This window comes from Capra hircus, chromosome 3, assembly GCF_001704415.2.
Source record: "Capra hircus breed San Clemente chromosome 3, ASM170441v1, whole genome shotgun sequence".
NCBI classification, from domain to species: Eukaryota; Metazoa; Chordata; class Mammalia; order Artiodactyla; family Bovidae; genus Capra; species Capra hircus.
The window spans coordinates 97,754,467-97,769,872 of NC_030810.1; the positions used below are offsets into that span (position 1 = coordinate 97,754,467).

General features: G+C 42.2%; 2 long non-coding RNA genes across 2 annotated transcripts; one reads left to right on the forward strand and one right to left on the reverse strand.

The window, feature by feature from the left end:
- LOC108635651 lies at positions 1,606–2,440 on the reverse strand. The gene is made up of 2 exons (XR_001917909.1): positions 2,168–2,440; positions 1,606–1,705 (listed from the first exon to the last, which is right to left on the reverse strand). It is a non-coding gene; the product is annotated as an uncharacterized LOC108635651 (long non-coding RNA).
- On the forward strand, positions 13,808–15,017 carry LOC108635591. The gene is made up of 2 exons (XR_001917864.1): positions 13,808–13,941; positions 14,484–15,017. It is a non-coding gene; the product is annotated as an uncharacterized LOC108635591 (long non-coding RNA).

The window sequence follows — 15,406 nt, forward strand, 5'->3', positions numbered from 1 at the left end:
ACTCTGTAGGAGAGAGCAAGGGTGTGATGATTTGGGAGAATTGCATTGAAACATGTGTAATATCATATATGAAATGATTCACCAGTCCAGGTTTGATGCATGATACTGGATGCTTGGGGCAGGTGCACTGGGACAACCCAGATGGATGGTACGGGGAGGGAGGAGGGAGGGGAGTTCAGGATGGGGAACACATGTATACCTGTGGCGGATTCATGTTGATGTATGGCAAAACCAATACAATATTGTAAAGTAATTAACCTCCAATTAAACTAAATAAATTTATACTTTAAAAAAGAATACTTGTAGCTGACAGAAGAGATGAAAAACGCTATATGCAAAAAAAACCACCAAAAAAACGAAAGAAAGAAATACATAATGGACTATGAATATGCTTTATTGGAGAAGCAAAGGAATAGACACATTAATTGCTCACCGGGTAGAGATCACAACGTGGATTACAGACGGGCACATAGCACAGAGAGATCAAGCGATGATTCTGCTGCTCTTCTTCCAACAATGCGGTGTCAGCTTCAGGAAGCAGGCCTTTAATCTGTCAGCTGTCGGTTGAGGGGGGAGGTTAAGGAAAATGCAGTCCATCACCATGGCCGAAGGGAGGACAATGGAAGAGCCTGGATCTTGTTTCTTGGTCCAGATGAAATCTGGTGCTGTACTTCCACTTGGGTGGACACTTGTGCTCGCATGGTGGGCATGGTGGTCCAGGAGGGCATTTCTGCTGGCTCACTGGAGGTGGGCATGGATGAGGTGGGCAAGGCTCATGGCACTTCAGTGGGCACACTATTGGAGGTGGATGACAGGGCTCCTTGCACTGATGGTGATGCTAATGCTGATGTGGATGTGGCTGCAGCTTTGGCTGCGGCTGCGGCTGCGGCTGAGGCTGCGGCTTCGGCTGCGGAGCGGCTGCAGCTGCGGATGTGGCTGTGGATGTGGCTGCGGAAGTGGATGCGGAAGCGGCTGCGGAAGCGGCTGCGGCTTCGGCTGAGGAAGTGGATGCGGGAGCGGCTGCGGAAGCAGCTGCGGCTTCAGCGGCTGCGGCTGGGCTGGATGTGGATGTGGCTGTGGATGCGGCTGCGGAAGCGGCTGCGGCTGTCGGCTGCGGAAGTGGATGCGGCGGCTGCGGAGGCTGCGGCTGCGGCTGCGGCTGCGGATGTGGATGTGGCTGTGGAAGCGGGTGCGGCTGCGGCTTCGGCCAGTGGGCTGCGGCTGCGGATGTGGATGTGGCTGCGGGTGCGGCTTCGGCAGTGGCTGCGGCTGCGGATGTGGATGTGGCTGCGGATGCGGATGTGGCTGCGGCTGCGGATGTGGCTGCGGAAGCGGCTGCGGCTGCGGCTGCGGCTTCGGCTGCAGCTGCGGCTGCGGAAGCGGCTGCGGCTGCGGATGTGGCTGCGCCTGTGGCTTCGGATGCGGATGTGGATGGGGAGGCGGATGCTGGTGGTGAGACATCCTTCCTGGGTCTCAAGGAATCTGAAATACACACAGACAACATTCTTCACAATGGAGAGTCCGATTGGTAGAACATTTAGCTGCGCCAACAACAGTCTCATCATTAAGAACTCTTCTTGGTTCCTGATACAGACTTTGTGTTTGTTTTAGAGCTTCTTCACCCTTCTTTTTTAGTATCTCTTGCCCTCAGATCTTCAGTCTTTTTGGTTCGTTTCTCCTTCACCACTTTCTAAAACAAAATTACCTACACAGGTGTTGGACGAATACAAATATACTCTGAAGAAGAATCTGGATAATAAACTTGTAGCCAATCCCCAAACAAATCGCTACTTATTTCTCCCATGATGTCTTGGTTGCTGCACCAAGCTGACTTGACTGTGGGCTTCTGAGGAGAAATGCAAAGCCCCAAACTCGGCACTCAGTGGGATTGCATGCTGAGAAGGGTGCGTTTGAAAGTAATGTCTGCTATGCTTAGCACAGTATCTCATCCCCCTTACTCTCTCTCAGCTTAAGACTGTGTCTCTGACTCCATTTTCTCCTCACATTTCAGATCTCATTCATGACCAAATACCAAAAATTTTCCCCTAAATCCTCATTATCTTCTTTTTTCCATACAGAGCAATGATTGCTTCAATTAAAGCCACTGCTTCCCCCAGATTAAACCCAACACCCAAGTTCCAAAAATATCTCTAAGAGTTGTGCTCACCAGAGGCTCCAAAGAAGACCTATGACCGTCATGACAATGACAGCACTGTGACGGAGACTCCTTTTATAAGGACCAGGCAGCTGGTCATCCAGGACTGGCATGATGCACTTGTTTCCCACCCCAAATTCCACGTGCTTGCAGTCTCAAAAATCAATGCCCCAGTCATACTGATATCACACAGTTCCCTTGCCCATGGACTTGCTCACCCTTCAGTGAGGAATTACCGAGTGATTCATTTGCGACTTTGTCTCATACTTCCTCTACCAGTGTCGTGCACCATTTAGGAAACATGAGGATGCTTGAGAATGGTGCTATTCTTCCATAGTTAGAGATGTTGCTTCCCCCTCTTGCCAGCTCCCCAAGCATCTGGTACGTAAAACTTACTACCCCATTCCATTTCATCTGTCAGCACCCGGCTTTTTGTCCATTGATGACAGAGACCAGGGTTTCCCAACTGCACATATTGTAACTCCTACCTACAGTTTTTCTAAACTAGCCTTGTACCATATACTACTTCTTAACAATTAAGTGACAAACCTGACCACAAAGTCTACCTTGATTTTTTAGTGCAAGCAGTCTCCTGTCAGATTTGCTTTCACATGGCTCCATACACGGCCTTGAACAGGACAACATGATCCCTCACTTTTTTAGGCGATAAGTCACAAGCTCTGGCCCCTTCCTGAAGCTCTACTTTTGCAGGTTTATACACTGATCTGAACTCTGCAGACCCATGATCTGTGTCATTTGTGGTCTACTAGAAACCCAAATTCCTCTCTTCTCATTATCTTCAAAATGAACTCAGTGCCTGGGCTATATCCATTTAGAACCTTTTCCACTAATACTCCCTAAATATCTTGCACTTCTTTCCCCTACAATAGTTAATTCAATTGACTCTATCAGATCTTTTATTTTACATGACACTTAGCGTGCTTTCAGACATTCTTAGTACACTCAGGGAATGAACCTCCATGAATCATTGATTCAGCCATTCAATCCATGGGTATTTTTCCTTAAATAAATAAAATAGGGATGACATAGAACCCGTTCATAATTTATTAGTATAATTTGTTGACCGACAGTAACACTTCAGCTAATAATATTTATTATGCCTTTCAGGGGAAAACTTGAGTACCTTGGCTATCAGTTCAGTTCAGTTCAGTCTAGTCACTCAGTCCTGTCTGACTCTTTGCGACCCCATGAAACTGCAGTACCCCAGACTTCCCTGTCCATCACCACCTCCCAGAACTTGCTCAGACTCATGTCCATCGAGCTGGTGATGCCATCCAAACATCTCATCTTCTATCATTCCCTTTCCTCCTGCTTCAATCTTTCCCAGCATCAAGATCTTTTCCAATGAGTCAGTTCTTCACACAAGTGGCCAAATTATTGGCGCTTCAGGTTCAGCATTAGGCCTTCCAATGAATACTCAGGACTGATTATCTTTACTATTGACTGGCTGGATCTCCCTGCAATCCAAGGGACTCTCAAGAGTCTTCTCCAACACCATAGTTCAAAAGCATCAATTATCTGGCACTCAGCTTTCGTTATCGTCCAACTCTCACAGCCATACATGAATAACTATTGGAAAAACCATAGCTTAGACTAGATGGGCCTTTGTTGGCAAAGTAAAGTCTCTGCTTTTTAATATGCTGTCTAGGCTGGTCATAGCTTTTCTTCCGAGCAGCAAGTGTCTTTTATTTTATTTTTATTTATTTATTTATTTTTAAAGTGTCTTTTAATTTCATGGCTGCAGTCACCATCTGCAGTGATTTGGAGACCAAGAAAATAAAGTCTCTTACTGTTTCTATTGTTTCCCCATCTATTTCCCATCAAGTGATGGGACCAGATGCCATGACCTTAGTTTTCTGAATGTTGAGTTTTAAGCCAACTTTATCGCTCTCCTCTTTCACTTTCATCAAGAGGCTCTTTAGTTCTTCTTCACTTTCCGCCGTAAGGGTGGTGTCATCTGCATATCTGAAGTTGATATTTCTTCTGGCAATCCTGAGACCAGCTTGTGCTTGATCCAGCCCAGCATTTCTCATGATGTAAACTGCATATACGTTAAATAAGCCTTGTGACAATATACAGGCTTGATGCACTGCTTTCCCAATTTTGAACCAGTCCATTGTTCCATGTCTGTTTCTAACTGTTGCTTCTTGTCCTGCACACAGGTTTCTCAGGAAGCAGGTAAGGTGGTCTGGTATTCCCATCTCTTTAAGAATTTTCCACTGTCTGTTCTGATTTACACAGTCAAAAGCTTTAGCATAGTCAATGAAGCAGAGTAGATATTTTTGGAATTCTCTTGGCTTTTATATGATCCAACAGATCATAATTTGATCTCTGGTTCCTCTGCCTTTTCATTTCTTTTTTTAAATTAATTACTTAATTTTAATTGGACAGTAACTTTACAACATTGTGGTGATTTTTGCCATACACTGAATCGTCCATGACTCAGCCAGGATACACATGTGTCCACCTGTCCTAAACTCCTTTTCCACCTCCCTCACCACCCCATCCGTTTCGGTTGTCCCAGAGCAATGGCCTTGAATGCCCTGCATCATGCATTGAATTTGCACTGGTCTTCTGTTTTGCATATGGCAATATACATGTTGCAATATTATTCTCTGGAAACCTCCCACCCTTACCTTCTCCCACGTACTCCAAAAGTCCATTCTTTACATCTGTGTTTCTTTTGCTGCCTTGCATATAGGATCATCGTTATTGTCTTTCTAAATTCCATATATATGCCTTAATATACTGTATTGGTGTTCTTCTGACTTATTTCACTCTGCATAATAGACTCCAGTTTCATCCACCTCATTAGCACTGACTCAAATGTGTTCTTTTTTAAAGCTGAGCAATATTTCATTGCATATGTGTAACACAACTTCCTTATCCATTTGTCTGCTGATGGACATCTAGGTTGCTTCATACCTACCTATTGTAAACAGTGCTGCCATGAACATTGGGGCACGCAAGTCTCTTACAATTCTAGTTTCCTCGATGTGTATGGCCAGCAGTGGGATTGCTCGGTCATATGGTAGTTCTATTTCCAGCTTTTGAAGGCATCTCCACACTGTTCTTCATAGTTGCTGTACCAGTTTGCATTCCCATCAACAGTGTAAGAGGGTTCCCAGGTTTCCACACCCTCTCCCGCATTTATTGTTTATAGACTTTTGGATGATGGCCATTTGACTCGCATGAGATGATACCTCATTGTGGTTTGATTTGCATTTCTCTAGTAATGAGTGAAGTTGAGTACCTTTTCATGTGTTTGTTAGCCATCTGCATGTCTCCTTTGGGGAAATGTCTGCTTAGTCTTTTTGCTCACTTTTTGAATGGTTTTTTGTTTTTCTGGTATTGAGCTGCATGAGCTGTTTGTATATTTTGGACATTAATTCTTTGTCAGTTGTTTCATTTGCTATCATTGTCTTCTATTCTGAAGGCTGCCTTTTCACCTGCTTATAGTTTCTTTCATTGTGCAAAAACTTCTAAGTCTAATTAGGTCCCATTTGTTTATTTTTGTTTTTATTTCTATATATCTTGGAATGTGGTCATAGAGGATCTTGCTGTGATTTATGTCAGAGAGTGTCCTACCTATATTTTCTTTAAGAGTCTCATAGTTCCTGGTCTTACATTTAGATCTTTAATCCATTTTGAGCTTTTTGTGTGTGTGTATGGTGTCAGAAATTGTTCCACTTTCATTCTTTTACACATGGTTGACCAGTCTTCCCAGCACCAGTTGTTAAAGAGATTGTCTTTTTTCCATTGTAAATTTTTGCCTCCTCTGCCAAAGATAAGGTGTCTATAGTTTCCTGGATTTATCTCTGGCCTTTCTATTTTGTTCCATTGATCTGTATTTCTGTCTTTGTGCCAGGACCATACTGTCCTGATAACTGTACCCTTGTACTTACCAATCTTACATGTTAATTTTCTATGTGTCTTTGACATCAAATACCATGAGCTCCTTAGTGCAAGGATTGTGTCTTATTTCAACCTTGTACTTCCACTATCTACCACAGAGCTTGGAACATAATAAGGATCAAAGAAATATTTGAAATAAGTAAATAAACATTGGTGGGAGTCAGAACTGGATTTTTTTTTTTTGCCTTTTATTTTTTAAATTTTTAATTTAACTTTCTTTTACTTTACAATACTGTATTGGTTTTACCATACATTGACATGAATCCACCACGAGTGTACATGCGATCTGAAACATGATCCCCCCTCCCACCTCCCTCCCCACGACATCCCTCTGGGTCCTCCCCATGCACCAGCCCCAAGCATGCTAATTCTGCATCGGACATAGACTGGTGATTCAATACTTACATGATAGTATACATGTTTCAATGCCATTCTCCCAAATCATCCCACCCCCTCCCTCTCCCTCGGAGTCCAAAAGTCCGCTATACACATCTGTGTCTTTTTTGCTGTCTTGCATACAGGGTCATCATTGCCATCTTTCCAAATTCCATATATATGTGTAAGTATACTGTATTGGTGTTTTTCTTTCTGGCTTACTTCACTCTGTACAATCGGCTCCAGTTTCATCCATCTCAACAGAACTGATTCAAATGTATTCTTTTTAACGACTGAGTAATACTCCATTGTGTATATGTACCACAGCTTTCTTATCCATTCATCTGCTGATGGACATCTAGGTCGTTTCCATGTCCTGGCTATTATACACAGTGCTGCGATGAACATTGGGATACATGTGTCTCTTTCAATTCTGGTTTCCTCGGTGTGTATGCCCAGAAGTGGGATTGCTGGGTCATAAGGCAGTTCTATTTGCAATTTTTTAAGGAATCTCCACACTGTTTTCCATAGTGGCTGTACTAGTTTGCATTCCCACCAACAGTGTAGGAGGCTTCCCTTTTCTCCACACCCTCTCCAGCATTTATTGCTTGCAGATTTTTGGATCGCAGACATTCTGACTGGTGTGAAGTGGTACCTCATTGTGATTTTGATTTGCATTTCTCTAATAATAAGTGATGTTGAGCATCTTCTCATGTGTTTGTTAGCCATCCATAATTATCCGTTCAATCAGTAATTATTGATTATTATAATCAACAATTACTGTAATAAATACTGTACATAATGTTCAGGATCAAGAGATGAAAGAAACTCTTATCCCTGATCTTGAGAATGTTACCTAGTGGGAGAACAGACTTTCCTGCAGAAGATCAGAACATAGGGGCATGGAAGCCTGGAAAAAACAATGCACAGAGTTGAGTGCAGCTATGCTCACATGTGATTTGAAGAAAAAGTAACCAAGGGACTAGTGGACAAACTGTCTTTCTCATGGATGAGATTATATTCAGAAAATGAGAATGTAATTGGCTGTACATTTCAAAAAGGAGACTACCTGTGCCAAAGACATGTGATTTCTAAGGCAAATAATCTTCTACTACCTTCAGTTCAGTTCAGTCGCTCAGTCGTGTCCAACTCTTTGTGACCCCTGGACTGCAGCACGCCAGGCTTCCCTGACCATCACCAACTCCCGGAGTTCACTCAAACTGCACGTCCATCACGTCGGTGATGCTATCCAGCCATCTCATCCTCTGTCATCCCCTTCTCCTCCTGCCCCCAATCCCTCCCAGCATCAGGCTCTTTTCCACTACCTGCCGTTCAATTCAGTTCAGTCACTCAGTAGTGTCTGACTCTTTGCAAGCCTTCCTCAAAAATACACCAATTTATAGCAACTGGAATTACAAGGGATGGAGCCTTGACTATGTCTGAGGCTCATGAATTTAATTCTCTGTGGAAAATTTCCCCATATATGTGATTGCTGAAAAGTTTCGTAAATTCCGTGTATCTTGCCAATGGATAAAGAAACACAGTCTGAAGAAGCTGTAAGGCACTGACACAGCAGGATTTCTTTGGTTCATGTCTTTAGTATTTTCTCCTCACCTTCACCCTTTGCTGTTCTCCTTTCTGAAGTTTTCACCCCATCTCACTGTATTTGTGTCTCAGCCCTGAGGAGGGCCCAGAGAAACATGTAACATTTCTAAATACTCAGTTAACATCTTTACCTGGTCTTGCGTTTAGATCTTTCATCCATTTTCAGTTTATTTTTGTGTATGCTGTTAGAAAGTGTTCTAGTTTCATTCTTTTACAAGTGGTTGACCAGTGTTCCCAGCACCACTTGTTAAAGAGATTGTCTTTTCTCCATTGTATACTCCTGCCTCCTTTGTCAAAGATAAGGTGGCCATAGGTGTGTGGATTTATCCCTGGGTTTTCTATTTTGTTCCATATATCTATATTTCTGTCTTTGTGCTAGTACCATACTGTCTTGATGACTGTGGCTTTGTAGTAGAGCCTGAAGTCAGGCAGGTTGATTCCTCCACGTCCATTCTTCTTTCTCAAGATTGCTTTGGCTTGCATTCCTATACACTAATAATGAGAAACTAGAAAGAGAAATTAAGGAAATAATTCCATTCACCATTTCAACAAAAAGAATAAAATACTTAGGAATATATCTACCTAAAGAAACAAAAGACCTATATGTAGAAAACTATAAAACACTGGTGAAAAAAATCAAGGGGACAATAATAGATGAAGAAACATACCATGTTCATGGATGGGAAGATTCAATATACTGAAAATGAGTATACTACCCAAAGCAATCTATAGATTCAATGCAATCCCTATCAAGCTACCAACAGTATTTTTCACAGAGCTAGAACAATAATTTCACAATTTGTATTGAAATACAAAAAAAAAACTTCGAATAGCCAAAGCAATCTTGAGAAAGAAGAATGGAACTGGAAGAATCAACCTGCCTGACTTCCGGCTCTACTACAAAGCCACAGTCATTAAGGCAGTATGGCATTGAAGCATGTATAATATCATATATGAAATGAATCACCAGTCCAGGTTCAATGCATGATACAGAATGCTTGGGGCTGCTGCACTGGATGACCCAGAGGGATGCCACAGGGAGGGAGGTGGGAAAGGAAGGTCAGGAAAGGGAACATGTGCATACCCGTGGTGGATTCAAGTTGATGTATGGCAAAACAAATACAATATTGTAAGGTAATTAGCCTCCAGTTAAGATAAATAAATTTATTAAAAAATAAAAATATATATCGTAACAATAAAAAAAATTAAGTTGGAGAACTGTTCTAAGTCACATGTTCCTTAGATAATTCTCTTGCTTCAGCAGGTACCACCTAGTTCCAAAGACTTCAACGTGAAAAAAAAAAAAATTGTCGTGAAAAAAACTGACCCATCCCAAGACATCCCTGTTCCTTCTGCGATCCCTGAAAGATGTCTGTTTCCTAACAATGATCTTGGTCGCCCCACTTTGGATTCTCAGAGGAACAGCTCATTTTGGTTCTCTGAAATACTGAGAAAGCGATCAGGACCAGGGCTCAATCTAAAGAAGTTCCTACCTTTTCAAATACCCAGGTTATATCACTGATTTCTTTTTTTTTTTTTTCCCTGTACCACACCAACCCAATCAAGAAACATTGCAGACACCACACAGCCTTCTTTCAGAAGAGAGCACAAGGCATGAAATATTCCCTCAGGCAGTGGCAGGACCTTTCTTACTAGTAAGAAGGTGTGGATTCTGAAATTGCTTTCAGACTGAAGCCTTTGAATTAGTAGTGATGTCAGCTTGGAGACAGAGGAGAGCTGGGCAAGGGTCTTAGGGAGGGGACCCTCACTCTAAACAATCCTATTGTAATCACATTTTGGGGCACGGTTCACATTATCTAGTTACTGTGAGCAGTTATTCATAATCCATATTAGTTTTGCTGCCTTTTAGACGTGAGTCTGAGTGAACTCCGGGAGTTGGTGATGGACAGGGGGGCCAGGCGTGCTGCGATTCATGGGGTCGCAAAGAGTCAGACACGACTGAGCGACTGAACTGAACTGAAGAGTTCACATTTCTACTTTTGAAATTTATTTTTAATTGAAGGAAAACTGCTCCACAATGTTGTGCTGCTTTCTGCCATACAATAATGTGGATCAGCTTTAAGTACACATATATCCCCTCCACCTTGAGCCTCACTTTCACCCCATGGCCCCCCGTCCCATCCCTCTAGATCATCACAGAGCACAAGGCTGAGCTCCCTGTGCTGTTCAGCAACTTTCCTTTGGCCATCTCTTTCACACCTGGCAATGCATATATTTCGAGGCTACTCTCTCAATTCATCCTGCCCTCTCTTTCTCTTTCTGTGTTCAGAAGTCCTGTACTCTACATCTGCATTTCTATTCCTGCGCTGCAAATAGGTTCATTAGCAGCACTTTTTTAGATTTCATATATATGTGTTAAAATGTGATATTTGTTTCTTTCTTTCTGATGATTCACTCTGTATAACAGGCTTTAGATTTGTCCACCTCAGTTAATCTGAACTCCTATCTGCTCCTTTCTATGGCAGAGTGACATTCCATTGTATATATGTACAACAATTTCTTTACCCATTCATTTGTTGACGGACATCTAGGTTGCTTCCACGTCCTGGCTGATGGAACCAGTGATGCAATGAACACTGGAGTACATAAGCCTTTTTGAATTGCAATTTTCTCAGGGCATATGCCCAGAGAATATCCCTAGGGATTGCTGGGCCATGCGGTAGTTTTATTCCTAGTTTTTTAAGGATCTCCATTCTGTTCTCCATAGCGGCTGTACGCAATGAACACTGGGGTACATTTGTCTCTTGAATCACAATTTACTCCGGGCATATGCCCATGTGCCCTTTTACTCCCATGAGTTTGACTGCTTTCAATACCTCATATAAGGGGATTCATGCAGGATTTGTCCCCCTGTGTCTGGCTTACTTCTCTTGGCATAATGTCTTCCAGGTTGATCCATGTTGTCTCATGACAGGATTTCCTTCTTTTTAAGGATGAATAATAATCCATTGTATGTATATACTACAGTTTATGTATCCATTCATCTGTTGATGGACATTTAGGTTGTTAACACATCTTGGCTATTGTGGGTACTGCTGCAGTGCTAATATGTCTTGGAGATCCTGATTTAAATTAACTTGGATAAATACACTAATGTGAATGGGTAATACATATGGTAGTTCTGTTTTCTATTTTTTAACTTTTGAGTAACCATCATACTTTTCATTATGGTTGAACCATTTACCATCCCACAAACAGGTAAAAGTATCCTTATTTTCTTCACAACCTCACCAACTTTCGCTAGGATTTCTTATTTTTCTGATTACAGTCATTCTAACAGGTGTGAAGTGATATGTCATTGTGTGCTTGATTTTCATATCCCTGATGATCAGTAGCAATATTAAACTCCTTTTCAATATGTCTATGTAAATAGAACTCTATTCAAGTCCCTTGCATATTTGAAATACAGGCTGCTAAATTTTTTGCCATTATGTTGTAGAAGTTTCTTATATATTTTGGAAATTTACCCCTTATCAGATATATGGGGGCTCATATTTCCATAGGACCGATCATGTAATGTGCCTTATATTAGGCATTTTGCTGTTTTCATAGCAAAATTTTGAGGCAGGTATACTTGTTATCTCCAGTTACAACTATGTAAAAAAACTGATCTTCAGGGCAAGCTGGGAAATATTTAATGTCACACAATACTGGTGTGCATGGATGTCTGCATAGCCAAGGCATTCAATTTTCCCTGGAAAGCAGAGTGCAAATTATTAGCTGAAGTGTGATTTATTTATTATCATAATGTTTCCTTATTTATTATTATGAATACTAATAAATTACCAATGGATTCTATGTCACCCATCATTTATTTATTTAGGGAAAAATACCCAATGATTGACTGGTCGAATGAATGACTGATGGAGCTTCATTCCCTGAGTGTACTAAGAAAGTCTGAAAACACACCAAATGTCATTTCAAAAAAGGGCCTGATAGAGTTTACTGAATTAACAGCTGTAGTGTAAATTAGCACAAGATATCTGGGCGGTACTAGTGGAAAAGCTTCTAAATGGATACAGTCCAGATACTGAGATAATTTTGAAGATAATAAGATGAGAGGAATTTGGGTTTCTAGTAGATGGAGAAGCAGCAAACCAACAAGCAACAATAGTAAGAACTAGACATGGAAAAATGAACTGGTTCAAAATAGGGAAAGGAGTAAGTAAAGGCGGTATATTGTCATCCCACTTATTTAACTTATACGCAGAGTACATCATACAAAATGCTGGGCTTGATGAAGCACAAGCTGGAACCAAGATTGCCAGGAGAAATATCAATAACCTCAGGTATGGAGATGACACCTCCCTTAGGGCAGAAAGCAAAGATGAACTAAAGATCTTCTTGATGAAAGAGAAATAGGAGAGTGAAAAAGTTGGCTTAAAACTCTACATTCAAAAAACTAAGATCATAGATTTGATCCCATCACTTCATGAGAAATAGATGGGAGAAATATGGACACAGTGCCTGACTTTATTTTCTTGAGCTCTAAAATCACCAAGGACTGAGACTGCACTCATGAAATTTAAAGACACTTGCTCCTGGGAACAAAACTATACCAAACCTAGACAGTGTATCAGGAAGCAGAGACATCACTTTGTTGACAAAGGTCCCTATACTCAAAGTTACAGTTTTTCTAGTAGTCATGTATGGATGTTAGAGTTGGACCATAAAGAAGGCTGAGCACTGAAGAACTGATGCTTTTGAACTGTGGTGCTGGAGAAGACACACGAGAGCCCCTTGGACAGCAAGGAGATCAAACCAGTCACTCCTAAAGGAAATCAACTTTGAATATTCACTGGAAGGACTGATATTGAAGCCAAAGATCCAATATTTTGGCCTCCTGATGTGAAGCACCAACTCATTGGAAAACACATTGATGTTGGGAAATATTGAAGGCAGGAGGGGAAGGGGACGACAGAGGATGAAATGGTTGGATGAAAACATCCAACCATCACTGAGTCAATGGACATGAGTTTGAGCAAACTCTGGGAGATAGGGAAGGACAAGGAAGTCTGGCACGCTGCAGTCCATGGGGTCACAAAGAGCCGGACATGAATAAGCAACTGAAAAGCAACAAACAATACTAGACCACAAATGACTCATGGTCGTGGGGCAGCAAAAGCTAGAGTTTCATGAAGGGGGCCCCAGTCTATGAGCTTATGGCTGAGGAACCTGCGGGATCATGTTGTCCTATTATGTCCATTATGGAGCCATGTGAAAACACAACTGAAATGAGACTGTTAGTACTGGAAAATCATGATAGACTTTGTGGCTATGGTTAAGTCATTGAAGTGTCAAGAAAAGCCCAGAGATCAGTAGAACAGGGTATAAGGGGAATTTAGAAAAACTGTGGGTAAGGGTTAAGATATGTGCATTTAGTAAAGCTTAGTCATTACCATTGAGGGAGACAAAGCGGGGTGCTGAAGGTGAAATGGAATGGGATAGTAAGTTTTCCATACCAGATGCATAGGGAGCTGGGGAATGTGGGAAGCACAGTCTTAACCATGGAGGAGCAGTACCATTGTCAAAGAATTCCTCATATTTCCTAACTGGTGCATGACATTGGCACTGGGGCTTTGAGACAATGTATGGAGTGACTCACTCTGCACTCCCTCAGTGAAGGGTGAGGAAGTCCATGGGCAGCGGAGCTTTGTGATATCAGCATGAGTGTGGCAATTTATTTTTGAGATCGCAAGCACATGGTATTTGGGGTGGGAAACAAGTGCATCATGCCAGATCTGGGATGTTCCCTCTGGGTGGAGCTGCCTGGCCCTTATAAAAGGAGTCTCTACCACCGTGCTGCTATCTTCGTGATACTCAGTCATAGGTCTTCTTTGGAGCCTCTGGTGAGTACAGTTTTGGAGGTTTTTAGCACTCGTGTGGTAGGATATAATCTTAGCGTAGAAGTGGCTGTATTTTAACCAATTCGTGCTCTCTATGGGAATAAGAAGATAATGAGAATTTAGGGGTAGTTTTCAGTACTTGTTCTTGACTTCTTAACTGTGCTCTTAAATGTGACGGGAGGAATGCAGTCAATGGCACAGTCTTAACCATGGAGACTAAGGGAGATGAGATGCCGTGTTTCAGTGCACCCTTCCCAGCCTTCAGTCCCACTGAGTGCTGAGTTTGGGCCTTTGCATTTCTCCTTGGAAGCCAACAGTCAAGTCAGTTAGACCAGCAACCAGGACCTCATGGGAGAAATTAGTAGAGATGTGTATTGAGATTGGCTACAAGTTTCACATCCTGATTATTCTTCTTCAGAGTGTGCTTGTATTCACACAGCACTTGTGTAAGGAATTTTTTCTTTAGAAAGTGGTAGAACAGGGCTCCCTGTTAATGGGAGAGTAAGACTTTCTGTTATGAACAATGCTGTCTGTTTGTATTTCAGATTCCTTGAGACCCAGGAAGGATGCCTCACCATCCGCATCCACATCCACATCCACAGCAGCATCAGCATCACCATCACCATCAGTGCAAGGAGCCCTGCCATCCACCTCCAAAAGTGTGCCCACCGAAGTGCCATGAGCCTTGCCCACCCCATCCATGCCCACCTCCAGTGAGCCAGCAGAAATGCCCTCCTGGGCCACCATGCCCACCATGGGAGCAGAAGTGTCCACCCAAGTGGAAGTAACAGCACCAGATTTCATCTGCACCAAGAAACAAGATCCAGGCTCTTCCATTGTCCTCCCTTCGGCCATGGTGATGGATTGCATCTTCCTTAACCTCCCTCCTGGGCCGACAGCTGACAGAGAAATGGCTTGCTTCCTGAAGCTGACACCGCCCTGTGGGATAAAGAGCAACCGCCTGATTGCTCTTTGCCATGTGCCTGTCTGTAATCCGGGTTCTGATCTCTAGCCTGTGGGCACTTAGTGTGTCTATTCTTTGCTTCTCCAATAAAGCCTGTGTCATAGTTTTGTCCACATTTCTTCTTATGTTTTTCTTTTGCACTTTGTGTTGTTAATGTCTCCTGTCAACTGCAAGTATTCTTCCGTGTGTTCCTTTTCCTCCCATTGGATTTTTGGAGTTAGACTTTTCCTTCACTGAGTTCAGCTTTGCCTGAAACATGTCTTTTGGATTGGATCCATCAAGGAATTCTTTCATTGGTTTCAAACGTGTCTATCTCTCTACCTTGTAGGACCCTTAAAAGAACTGAATTCTCTCAGCCTCAGTTTCCTTACCTGAGAAAATTAGGAGAGAATGTATTCAACTCAGTGTACTCATAGAAATTAATATATATACAAAAGTTTCTTAATTATTGATACATGCCAGGCCATCTCTTATATGCCAGGGCCATGATAATGGTGACCAACA